This window comes from Ptychodera flava, chromosome 8, assembly GCF_041260155.1.
Source record: "Ptychodera flava strain L36383 chromosome 8, AS_Pfla_20210202, whole genome shotgun sequence".
Taxonomy (NCBI): domain Eukaryota; kingdom Metazoa; phylum Hemichordata; class Enteropneusta; family Ptychoderidae; genus Ptychodera; species Ptychodera flava.
In genome coordinates, this window is record NC_091935.1 from 25,989,715 (window position 1) to 26,002,188 (window position 12,474).

At 39.6% G+C, this 12,474-nt stretch overlaps 1 long non-coding RNA gene across 1 annotated transcript; it reads right to left on the reverse strand.

Annotated features, from left to right (window-relative positions):
* Positions 1–7,482: 7,482 nt before the first annotated feature.
* LOC139138895 (uncharacterized) lies at positions 7,483–12,041 on the reverse strand. Its single transcript, XR_011553691.1, has 3 exons — positions 11,917–12,041; positions 8,671–8,855; positions 7,483–7,943 (listed from the first exon to the last, which is right to left on the reverse strand). It is a non-coding gene; the product is annotated as an uncharacterized lncRNA (long non-coding RNA).
* Positions 12,042–12,474: the final 433 nt, after the last annotated feature.

Here is a 12,474-nt window from a genome sequence, read left to right on the forward strand (position 1 = left end):
GTAACGCTCAAAAGGTTAATGATGTGAACGATCCCATAAGACGACACGTCGACTCAAAAACATTCGTGAATAAGGAGCACGGACCTGATATATTCTGATGACAGCTGAGAGACCTGTGTAGGTTTTAGTTATTTATTGTTTGGGAAGAGTTAATGTTTTCTAATTGAGGGATAGTCTGTAGTCGTGTACCATCCATGGTTGTTTCGGCAATGAAGCTAACGTTTTTGCACATAAACTGACCACCGTTTCTGGTCTTCTCATACAATTCGGCGTTTCAAACTGACATTGAAGTATTTTCCTCGACGAGGGCTTAGCAGATAAAGGAAGCATAGTGGCCGGAGGAATTATGTGTGTTTGTTTGTTCGTTCGTTACTTTGTTTGTCCATAGCAGCCGGGAGTATCGTTTGCAGCTTGAGGCATATTCTGCTCGTCGTTTCTTGAATTCGTCTTTCTATGGCAACACAGTAGAATCGAGACCAAATACTTTCTTTACATGGTGGAGCCACACAAAAAAAAAGCTTATCATAATATAATTTTGACGCCCAAGTTTACTTTAACATAATGTATTTCAGACCTGTCTCGTGGTTCATGATTGTAATGATGTATGGCAGAGTGTCGCTCGCCAGAGATTAACTTTATTATCAAATAAATTGTTTTAAACGCACTGGTTTATGAAAACGCAGCAGGAAAAAACAAGCTCTAATACCACTTGTTTATGCTTGTGTCCAAAACTGCATATATATGGAACTCGTGTCGACGTCCATACGATATTTGGACACAGTCAACGACACGCCCCTAGCAAACTGCGAGGACGCACACCTAACGCACCAACACGCACACCCCACACACTAACGCACCAACAACAGGACTTCTACAACCAAACATCAAAACATGTTCAATAAGAAGTATCATTCACAGTAAATAAGTGATATACCAGGTCCAAGGAACGACTAGAAAACGATAAAAACAACAGAGTCATCTTGAACCACTAGGTACCGTACCAACCGTATGCGTGCTCATTATAATTCGCAAATCAGTTACTTATTCAGGTAGAAAGAAATGTATTCGTCCTTAGGGCAAGGACTTTTCGCATTTCCTTCAGCGCGAAACTTCTTCAACAATCCTGTATCGTTTCCTGTGTCGCTGTATCGTATGCAGACAAACGTCGAGACAGAAGAGATGGTTCACTTCAGAGAAAACTCGAGTGCTTCTCATTATTATGTGACTTGTGAGTAACAGATAATGACGTCAATTAGACTTCACCTGGGATCGTGTAATTTGATTAATTGTAAATATCGTTTAACCTACCTCGAGACTAGCATCCCTCCCTCCCTCCCTCCCTCCCTCCCTCCCCTCTCTCTCTCTCTGCTTTGTGAAGTTGTTTCAAATGTTAGTACAGAACCAGTACTTGCATTCAAGTGGCGGCTCTCAACAGACAGAGGATAGCTTTGTTTCACAGTAGACTTCCACTGTAATTGACTGGATATAGCAACAAAACCAGTCACCTGGTAGGAAGTGATTTGTGTGTAGTTTTCTCGGGAAAATGAAACTGTATGGTTCAAGATATTAGAACATTGCTAAAATAATCAGGTATCTCTTTTGAACTTTAACGTTTTTAGGAATAAAGCTTCAAGAAATGCAAAGGCAAAGACAAGAGTACAGCTTGACTCTGAGGCAGCTGCTACGTAATGTAACATGGAGCAATATAACAATGTTATACAACTACCTGTTTCTAAAGTGTACCAGTCAGTATACTCCCCGGTGTATGTTTTATTGTGGGTCAATATATCTCATATGTTCCACTCCTGTGGCAAATTCAGGAACACGTTCTCAAAGCAAATGCACAAGTGTGATAACATTTCGATCAATTTCGTTCTCAGCCACCTTTCACTGTAATCATGTTATACACTGTGTGGAATTGTATTGTAACACCGGACTAGAATTAAGTTTGCAACAATAACATTGAGTCTAACAAACAGTCTGTATTGGTATTTTTGAACCCGGGGGGGGGGGGGGGGGGCATTTTGACATGAATTTAGGGGTTGAAGAAGACCAGGTATTTCATTGACATAACAAAACGACAGGGAAACACATCAAAAGCGATAGCTAATGGAGATTTAAATTCAGTTTTTCTGCTCACAACGGTTTACATCACTCGAGACCCGCACACAGCTTTTAATTTCGGCTCAGCCGGCGTTCTCGCGATGCCTATACTCCGTCCAGATTTAAATTCTTCGTCGCAACATTTACAAACACAGTGAACGCTCACCATTCAAAGTCAGCGCCATTCGTCGTAAAACGACGGACAGGTATATTTGTCCCCCTTCAGAAGTCACAGGCTGGTGTCCCTATAAGTGGTCCAATAAATCGACCATCCTAAAACGAGTTCGGGACCAGGTAACAATGTCGCGACCTCGCTTGTCACGTGTTCCGGGGAGGCTGTCACATCTTTATCGGGGTCATTATGCTGACGTAGATTGCATTTACAACAGCTGAAATTTCCACCTACACATTAGTTTTAATCTATTAAACGGTTTATAGATTTGTGTGGCGTATAATTTATCAGGTAAGCAGACGTCAGTACCAGTAGGTGTTGGTGGCCCGACCAAGGGTCACAACAAATGTGACCGATTTCAGTCCACAAGGCATGCATAGGTGTGAAGGTCATGACCAAAAGGGAGGCAAACCTAAAAACTGCTGAAGATTTATATTCTGATAAAATTAACGTGGCGGGATTTAAAAGAAGTTCGGATAAATGACACGGAAAAAATGGATGTAGAAAGAAAACTGCTTTCCCCGTGATCAGATCGGCCAATTGCGTTTAATATAATCAAACTCTTAACATTTTCCCCGACTAAAAAAAAATGCGTAGTTTTATCTTCTAACATCATCATCAGCTAATAATAATAATAATAATAATAATAATAATAATAATAATAAAACAAAATAAAATAAAAGAAATAAGATCTCAACTGACCTACCCCTGTTTTCAAACTTGCAAATTCACCGTTATAATTACACTCATTTTTTCTTCTTTTTGGCCAAATAGCGATAAACTGTTAAAACTGCACGTATCAACCGCATTATTCTGTTGAAGTCTTTCCAGATTTCTTCATAAAGATTGAACATTCACCGCGGGGGGGGGGGAGTTTATCATAGACGCGAATGGAGGACTCCACCGCCCAAGAAGGTTTATAGTATAAATTGGTGAGGCATTGTTCTACATAGACAAAACAATACTGAGGTGAAGGTGAAGTTCATTACGTTCTATTTCCGCAGGAACGAAGTAATTGGACTTGTTTTTTTTATTATTTTAGCAAATCACCGAATCCTTCAATTTTACTGTTGCTTTATGTCTTAATATTCATTAATTTGCAGAAAACGAAATGGAAAATCCAGCGAAAAATGATCACATCATATCTTCTTCATTTTTTTCTCGTTGTCATAAGTAATGACTCCGGTGGGCCGATGGTTGCCTGTTACCCTCTTTACATGACTACGTGACCTCCTGATATCGATCATGAGCTTCATCACGGTGCCTGTCCACTGGCCGATATATACGATATTGACTGCCGAGGAGGATATACGATATTGACTGCCGAGGAGGATATGCGATATTGACTGCCGAGGAGGATATGCGATATTGACTGCAGAGGAGGATATGCGGTGTTGACTGCCGAGGAGGATATGCGATATTGACTGCCGAGGAGGATATGCGATATTGACTGCCGAGGAGGATATACGATATTGACTGCCGAGGAGGATATGCGATATTGACTGCCGAGGAGGATATGCGATATTGACTGCCGAGGAGGATATGCGATATTGACTGCAGAGGAGGATATGCGGTATTGACTGCCGAGGAGGATATGCGATATTGACTGCCGAGGAGGATATGCGATATTGACTGCCGAGGAGGATATACGATATTGACTTGCCGAGGAGGATTAAAGTAGACTCCGATGAAGACGGTGAGTCGCCCCAAAGAGTTTCAGTTTTGGAGTGTTTGCTGCAACTTTCTGCAGTAATAAATCGCCATGGGATGCACGACAACGTTTCAAATATTACGATGAGAACAATGATGAAAAGTATTAAATGTAGTCATACTTGTTAGCTCTATAGAGTTCTGATTTTCTGTATTAGTAGCACAACAAATGTCTGGACTCTGTAGTTTAAACCAAAACTGAGTTTCTGTGTTTATTGAAAGCTTAGTTACCCTTTACTGCAATACATTTTCCCTCCACGAGACAAGATGAGAGAGAGTGTGACTGACAATTCACTATTTGTCACCTTAGAAAAAGAAACCCGCAACAGATTGACACAATCTGGCCCGTTGAACAAAATGGTATTTCTTCGTCCGAGAAAACCATTGTTTTACGACTCAGCGTAGATCAAATATTCATCAGTATGGCGCGTAATCAAGGCCAATATTCAAACTCCCAATTTTCAACTATCGAACTCAACATTCAATATTCAAACTCCAAATTTTCAACTATCGAACTCAACATTCAACTATCGAACTCAACATTCAACTATCGAACTCAACATTTGGGATTCCTATTCCCCATTTTCAACTTTCGAACTCCACATTTTCAACTATCGAACTCAACTTTCAAACTCCAAATTTTCAACTATCGAACTCAACATTCAAGATTCAAACTCCACATTTTCAACTATCGAACTCCACATTTTCAACTTTCGAACTCCACATTTTCAACTTTCGAACTCAACATTTGGGATTCGTATTCTCCCTAGGCATCCCTAACTTGCTTCATTGTAGTTACCCATGTTTTTCCCTCTGGGCTATACTACATCAGAACGGGGTCCAGACACTTCGCACCAAAACCAGTTCGCCCCACACAACTTCGTCCGAAAACCATTTCGTACCAAAACCACCTCGTCCCAAGTACTACTCGCCCAACCCCACTTCGCCCCAAGTACCACATCGTACTAAAAGTCTAAAACCACTTCGCCCAAAGTATAGCACCGTCAACTCGTCCTGAAACAACGATCACGACGTATCACAAGGTTGTTTTTACCTACAACTTGGAAGCATTAATGTGTTAGGACATTTTGGCTACCACGAACCATTTATTGTTGCATGAAGCCATGATGACGATAGAATAAGAAAATAGAAACACGCTACAACTCAGGGGCCTTGCGCGGAATTGCATGATGTCGCGAAATGCGTACACTTTCAAGATTTCAGTCCCAGGATGACAGAAAGGTGGTTATTTTCAGCTTTACCAGTTAGCGATAAGTTTCGGGCAAAGTGGTTTGGGGGACATGACTTTCGGGGCGAAGTGTTTTTTGTACGAGGTTGTTTTGGTGCGAAGTGGTTTTGGTGCGAAATCGTATGGGACGAGATGGTATGGTGCGAAGTGGTTTTGGTGCGAAGTGTCTGGGACCCATCAGAACGCGTCATAGATACGTCACATGACGTTTCGGAGTTTTAGAGTTATTCATATGTGAGGGTCCAAAAATATGAACCGGAAACACTTGTGATGCTATAACTTCAAGATTTACCGCCGACCTCCGCCATCACTTAATTCGGTCGCTATCATGTCGTCTAATGACAAGAGCATGCGTGCGTGGCTCGCCATGCCATGGCTTATTTTAAGTTAACGACTCGCTTATTAATTTCCACACTAACAGCCAAAACACAACTCAGACACTAAACACACCAAAGCACATACAAGACGAGATGGCTGATGTGTGAAGCCACTTTCCCTTTATTACACCGTGACCACTATGTTCAACATCATGCATTTCACGTTGAGCGGCTTGCACTAGCTGGGCAATACGCTCACTACACATTCTAATGCCACTTTAATAACTGTGACAAAAGTCTAACAAGACTCTCACACGTACGTGACACATCTCCCCGTCTGTCGGGCTGGTCAAGGTCAAGTAGCAGCCTAGACAAACTACCACTCACGTGGTCACTAACGAACTCGGTGTCGTCCATCTTCAAAATTAACTGCGAGGTCACCATGTGTTTGGGACTCCCTAACAAAGTGATATGTAGTTTCATGTAAAATGACACCGACGATTTTTTAAATCGTATTTGACTATATGTATGCTCATTTTGGCTTGTGTTCGCTGGCTATTGGTCTAGGGGGACCTATGACTTCGATAGTTGAAAATGGGGAATACGAATCAAAATGTTGAGTTCGATAGTTGAAAATGTTGAGTTCGAAAGTTGAATGTGTGGAGTTCGAAAGTTGAAAATTGGGAGTTCGAAATGTGAAAATAAGGAGTTCGATAGTTGGAAATTGGGAGTTCGAAAGAGTTGAAAATGTGGAGTTCGATAGTTGGAAATTGGGAGTTCGAAAGTTGAAAATGTGGAGTTCGATAGTTGAAAATTGGGAGTTCGAATATTGGCCTTAATTACGCGCCATACATCAGTCTTGCTGCTCATTGAATCCATTTAATAATACATGGAATGATACTGACGGGGGAACCATTTGATGTGTTGGGATGGGTGGTTCAGGGGGAAAGGATTTGTTGGCAGGGGCAGAAGAAGAAGAAATAATCTGATCCTTTAAGACAAAAAACATTTCCTCGCCATTTCCTCAACCCAATCCCCACCTCTGAAATCGAATTGTTTTCCCTTTATCTGACCCTTTGATGCAGTAAGAGAACCTTTGTTTTCCGAAGATGACAGGTTTCGGGCTTTTAAACCTCCATTATGACCGTGTCTCTAAGGTCAATAGAAAGAGGTCAAAGGTCAACCAACTGGTCTCTCATTTTTGCTTCCCCCAAGAGGCTCGGTAACGCTAAATTATCATGTACTATAGCTCATGAATTGTGACGTAGAAGGCGGGATGTTATGTAGATAATGAGTAAATGACAAGAAATCACCGCTGAATTAGGAGCCAATGGGGGCCAGCTCTGTATAATCACAAAATGGATTTGCGTCGGCACAGATCCTAACTATGGGGTTAGCATCGTTATCGATATCCGTTTTCTTATGTTTTGAAATGGCATCATGCATATTAAAGCCAAAATAGCTGCCAATTGTATGCATTATTTTCGTGATTTTATTTTCAAACCAAAGTTGGTTTGTGTAAATGTACTAACTGAAGGTGTGTACAGAAGTATCGCTGCTCGCTGATTTGGACCATGCCTATAAACGCGTTTTGACAGGCTGAATAATAGACAGGTGTCGCACTTGTAAAACGGCACCCCCATGGAAAAGTACAAAATATGCAGTATTTCCTGCGCACACACACACATCGTAATCATAAAAGAAACAAGCATGATGCAATTTACTTGAATGCACAACACATCATAGCCAACATTTTATTGCTATAATCTTTATTTTCTCTGTCACATGATTGGTTTTTTAAAACGGCGGGAAATCTAAAATGATGTTAAAGCGTTTGAATTTACATGCCACTTTCGACGCTTATGACAGTGTTATACACTTTTCAGTCTTTAATGGGTCTTACTCAAATAAAACTCTTGGAAAACTGAGAATATTTTGAGATCGGTTTATCACACTTGCGCAGCTGCTGTGCATTTAATCATAATCCAAAAGGTACCGGCGCTCCAACGAGATTAACGTCATAGCCACAACTTCACGTTGGGAACGATAACCTAACTGGAGTTGTATCAAAGACAAGAAATATGCGAAGGCGTTGAAAATTCTCAGTACAAAAAAATGTCAACAAATGAAAAACCCTGCCACTGATGTCGAACTACTGTCTATTAAAGCGACGATAATTACGATGTCACATCACCCTTAAATTTCACTATCGGTTACATATTATGAACTATAACGTTCGAGTGGCATTTTCGTCCACTTTAGTGATTTTGGTTTTTACTTCTTGGAATCTTCTAACATTTCTTCATACATTTTCTCGATGAAATTCTCCTTCATGTCTCTTTCTCCCATTTCTCCCATCAGCTGTTCTTCCATTTCTTCTCTCACCTCGTCTCTGCCAAAAGTAATGGAAATTTTCTGTTCTAGAACGATTTCTATTTGCGAGAGTACAAGAAGAATTATATGAACATTTTTCAAGATTTATTTTCAAACCAATGTTGGTTCGTGTAAATGTGTTCACTGAAGGACATGTATAGACGTATCACTGCTGCCTGATTTGGACCACGACTACATATCTTAACAAGTTAAATAATAAACGGGCGCCGAACCCGTAAAATAGTGCCCCATAGAAAAGTACAAAAATGCAACATTTCGTGTACATACACGTTGTAATCATCCAAAAAACAGCATGATGTCATTTACTTGAATGCACCCACACGATGGCCAACAGTATGTTGTCATAATCTTTATTTTCTCTGTCACATGATTGGTTTTTGAAAATGGCGGGAAATCTAAAATGATGGTAACACGTTTGAATTTACATGCCACTTTCGACACTTATGACAGTGTTATGCACCTTTTCAGTCTTTAATGGGTCTTATTCAAAGTAACCCGCGGAAAACTGGGGATATTTTAATATTGGTTTATTGCACATCCACAGCTATTGGGGCTTTAAAGTATCATACTATCCACTGGGCAGTAAATTCACTGTCACAGCGAACAACACAAGTAATGCCATAAGCCTGCTCTAAGCACTAATTGTATCTATCGTCGTGTATGTAATTTATTTCAACTTCCTTTGTCTAGGTCAAGTATGATGCTTGCAGAAATTTTGTACTCACATAACCGCATCAATAATTCCCTCGCGTTTGCGATCCTTAAGCTTTTCACCACCCCCCCTTCTTCTTCTCCAACCTTCGGAGCCGCTTATCAGAAGACTCATCATCACAGCCAAACACAAAAGTAATGCCAATCTTGTCCTCTCCATCTTGTAAAGAGTCTTCAATCAAACGTTTACCAAATAAATCTAATCAGAGACAGGGAAAGAGATATATGGATTAGGATGGGCAGTGTTGTAGCTCCATGTTCAAAGTATCCGTGCCACTTTAATCATACATCGGTAGAACTTTTGCGTGATTTTCATAACAGCGCTATTCAGTGCATTTTGAATACATGAATGTAATTATTGAGGATACGGAGCATTAGATGCAGCTAAAGCAATAGGGCAATACATGCACGCAATGCGTTTCCATGCCTACGTACTACTGTCACGCTGCTAATTCACGGATCGATATAGTTGAGAAGTATTGATCGGGGATCGTAACGCTTTCAAGTAACTGAAGCTGACACCAAGTTGCCAGTTGTCTGTTATATGTACCACATTAAATCTTCGTCACTAAACAGAAACGGAGACGATTCCAAAGTCAACTTCTCCGATGCCTCTACCAGCTAGCTCTATCACGGAGCAAAAAGACTAACTGCGCACAAACATCAAAGGAGCATAAAGTACTAAAACCACATAAACAGCCAATGTCAACAACCACCAATGCGAGAACCAGAGATTGAAAATTGCTTCTTTAAATCATTTCCGAATCTACATATTGTAATGAATGAATAAGACTTGTTACTTTAATTACATAAGTACCGGAAGAAAGTCAAAAGTGTCCAAAACCAAACTAAAGCTTGTCAAAACATTTATAAGCTGTTCTAAAAAGGCCGAGCTTGTTAGTGATTATATTAAAATACATCACTCTACATTCTCAGGATTGTCTGATGGAGTGTAGCGTCTTTAAATATCAAGGCTGCTACTGAATTTAGTAATGTATGATATATAACAATAGCAAGTTCATCTAAGAGATTTCTCAACCTTGACCATTAGAGAAACGCTTATATATCAAGTGGATATCATCGTACACCAAACGTGGGAAGGGCGTGGCCCTCGTATACACTCCCCACCTCATTACACTACTTCGCCGCTTTTACGTTTTCTGTACATGGAAATGTTCAAGGCACTGGAATCGACCCGATTAGACAACTTCCTTGCTACGCTGTATGCTAAATATTTTTAAAAATTAAAACGACCGACGATCTGATGGTATATGCTCATTCTCCACAAACGAAAAGTCAAGAACATATCCCTAAATTGACATCCAACTTTTTAAGAATATTATCTATTTATTTATTTATTTATTTAACTTTATTTACTGTCGATAACATGTTCGGCCAATAAGGCCGATCTTCCACAAGGTCGACATTAAAAAATTTACAGAATGACAGAGAAAAAAAAATACAAATACAAGCAACAAACCAGTAAAACATCAGGTCAACAAGAAAAAACAGCAATTAGGACAATAAGACAACTAACACTACAACATAAGGCAAGAACATATCACACCCGATCCATGAGAAATTTATACAATTGCCACTTGAAAGATCTCAGATTTGGGCTGTTTTTCAAAGATGAGGGGAGTTCATTCCAAAGGACAGCACCAGAATATGAAAGGCTTTTTCTCATTATTTCCGTTCTAATTTTTGGCAAGTACAAATTGTTTGTTGAAGTTGAGCGCAGAGACCTGGATGAATGAACGTTAGCAGGCTGAAAAAGATTACTCAAATAATTTGGACACAAGCCATTGACAATTTGGAACATCTGGACCCCTTTTTGATAAATCAAGCGACTACCAAGTGGAAGTAGGCCCAAAGTTTTAAACAATGGACCAGTTGGTTGATCCCATTTAGTCCCACAAACTAAACGTATAGCTTGTTTTTGCAACTGAAAAAGTTTGTTACAGTAGGATTGATCACAATTTCCCCAAACAACCGAACAGTAGTCGAAGGTTGATTCAATATAACATGTATAGAACAATCTCCGTGCCCGTAAGGGCAAGAGATGTCGTATTCGTCGTAACAAAGCCAATTGACTAGATAGTTTACCACGCAAGGAATTCACATGAGCGCTCCATGAAAGATTGCAATTCAGAATTACTCCTAGGAGTTTTTCGTCGCTAACATTTGACAATGGATCATTATTTAAAGATAAATCCAGGTATGATTTAGGTAAGCGTGATTGTTTCTGATGAGAAGTAATCAACATAGTTTTTGTTTTTGCTGAGTTAACTAGCATCCTGTTTGAATTACACCAAGATGACAAATGAGCAAGGTCGGCTGTTAAAGCAGACTCAAGCTCGATGATTGTTTCCCTTGACGTGTGCAAGGTCGAGTCATCTGCATACATATATGGGAAATGGATGAATGAAAAATGACGATATGAAAAGGTCACAATTGTAGGACGATGTTGCCAGTGAGTATGTTCAAGTTCAAAATTGTTGAGCTACTGAAGCACGTTCTGGTATTGTGACCACACCCAGAATCCTTGCTGACACCATCACTATACACAGAGTATTGATACAGTTACTGTGGTCAATACGAGTCCACATACAAAGTACAAAATCGGCATTACTATAGCCGGCAAACATGACGATGAAATAAATAGGACAACAGATTTCAGAGGACTTGACTATCTCTAGCACAGACATCTCCGAACTTTTTATCGGTAAAAATTTATCAAAAACAAAAGTCTAGGCCTATATCGGAAAGAAATGATATAAAAGACAGCATTACTAACTCAAGAACTATATGGATTTCTGAAAAAAAACAGACTTGTAACTGCTCCGAACGTAAACCTCTGCAAACGACGATCTCATTGAAGTTCAGATTTCAAGATTTCGGAATGTTGTGATTTGCATAAAATCACGAGGTACAGTTATTTTTAATATTCAACATGAGAGTATTTCAGCCGTATCAATACATACTGATAAAAGCGATGCTATCAGTAATATAACACACAAACATATCAGTAACTGCCAACATCAAGTCATGACCAATCAATCGCAGAACGGAATGAAGATGCATTAAAACACAATTCTGAAAGCATGAACAACTGTTGCAAAGATAAGAATAAATAAATTCTGTCAATGAAGCTTAGACTGGATTAACTTTAAGAAAGTATCGCTTTTTGACTCAGCCTATATTCCACTCATTTAAAAACTTTGACAATTACTTGTCTCCTAATTTAATAAGTCACTCACCTATCTTCGTGTCCTTCTGAGCTGAAAGCGATGAGAGGCTGCACTGTCAGTATTTGGTATGTACATCTGAATTTATCGTCGAGATGTAGAACGCACTAGGACCTTATATAATACTCATAAGCCAATGAAAATTTACCATTTAGATTGACTTATTGATTTGCATACTAATACAATACTTGTTCTTACTCTTTCATTCGTACAGGAAATTGCATGCCGGATCTGGTCCTTTTGAATCGTTAATTAGATCAAGTGATCCAAATTGTGACTAAATTACCTATCGTCAACACTTTCACCACTGCCACAGATAACTTAGCATAACAAAGACACTAAGCACGACAAAGGCATCTCTTAGAACAAGGGAGCATAATCATAATAATAAACTATTGTACAGCAATAACAATGCGAAAAATAGCTTCAATTTTCATGAAACTTACAAGTACTGGGTAATTTTGGGGCGCTGATATCAAATATGCCATCCATTTTGTGGGCAAATGTGATATGAAAAGTTTCTTACACAAAGAGCGTAGTCCGAATATCTGTCCCCAAGGTGCGTTCTAT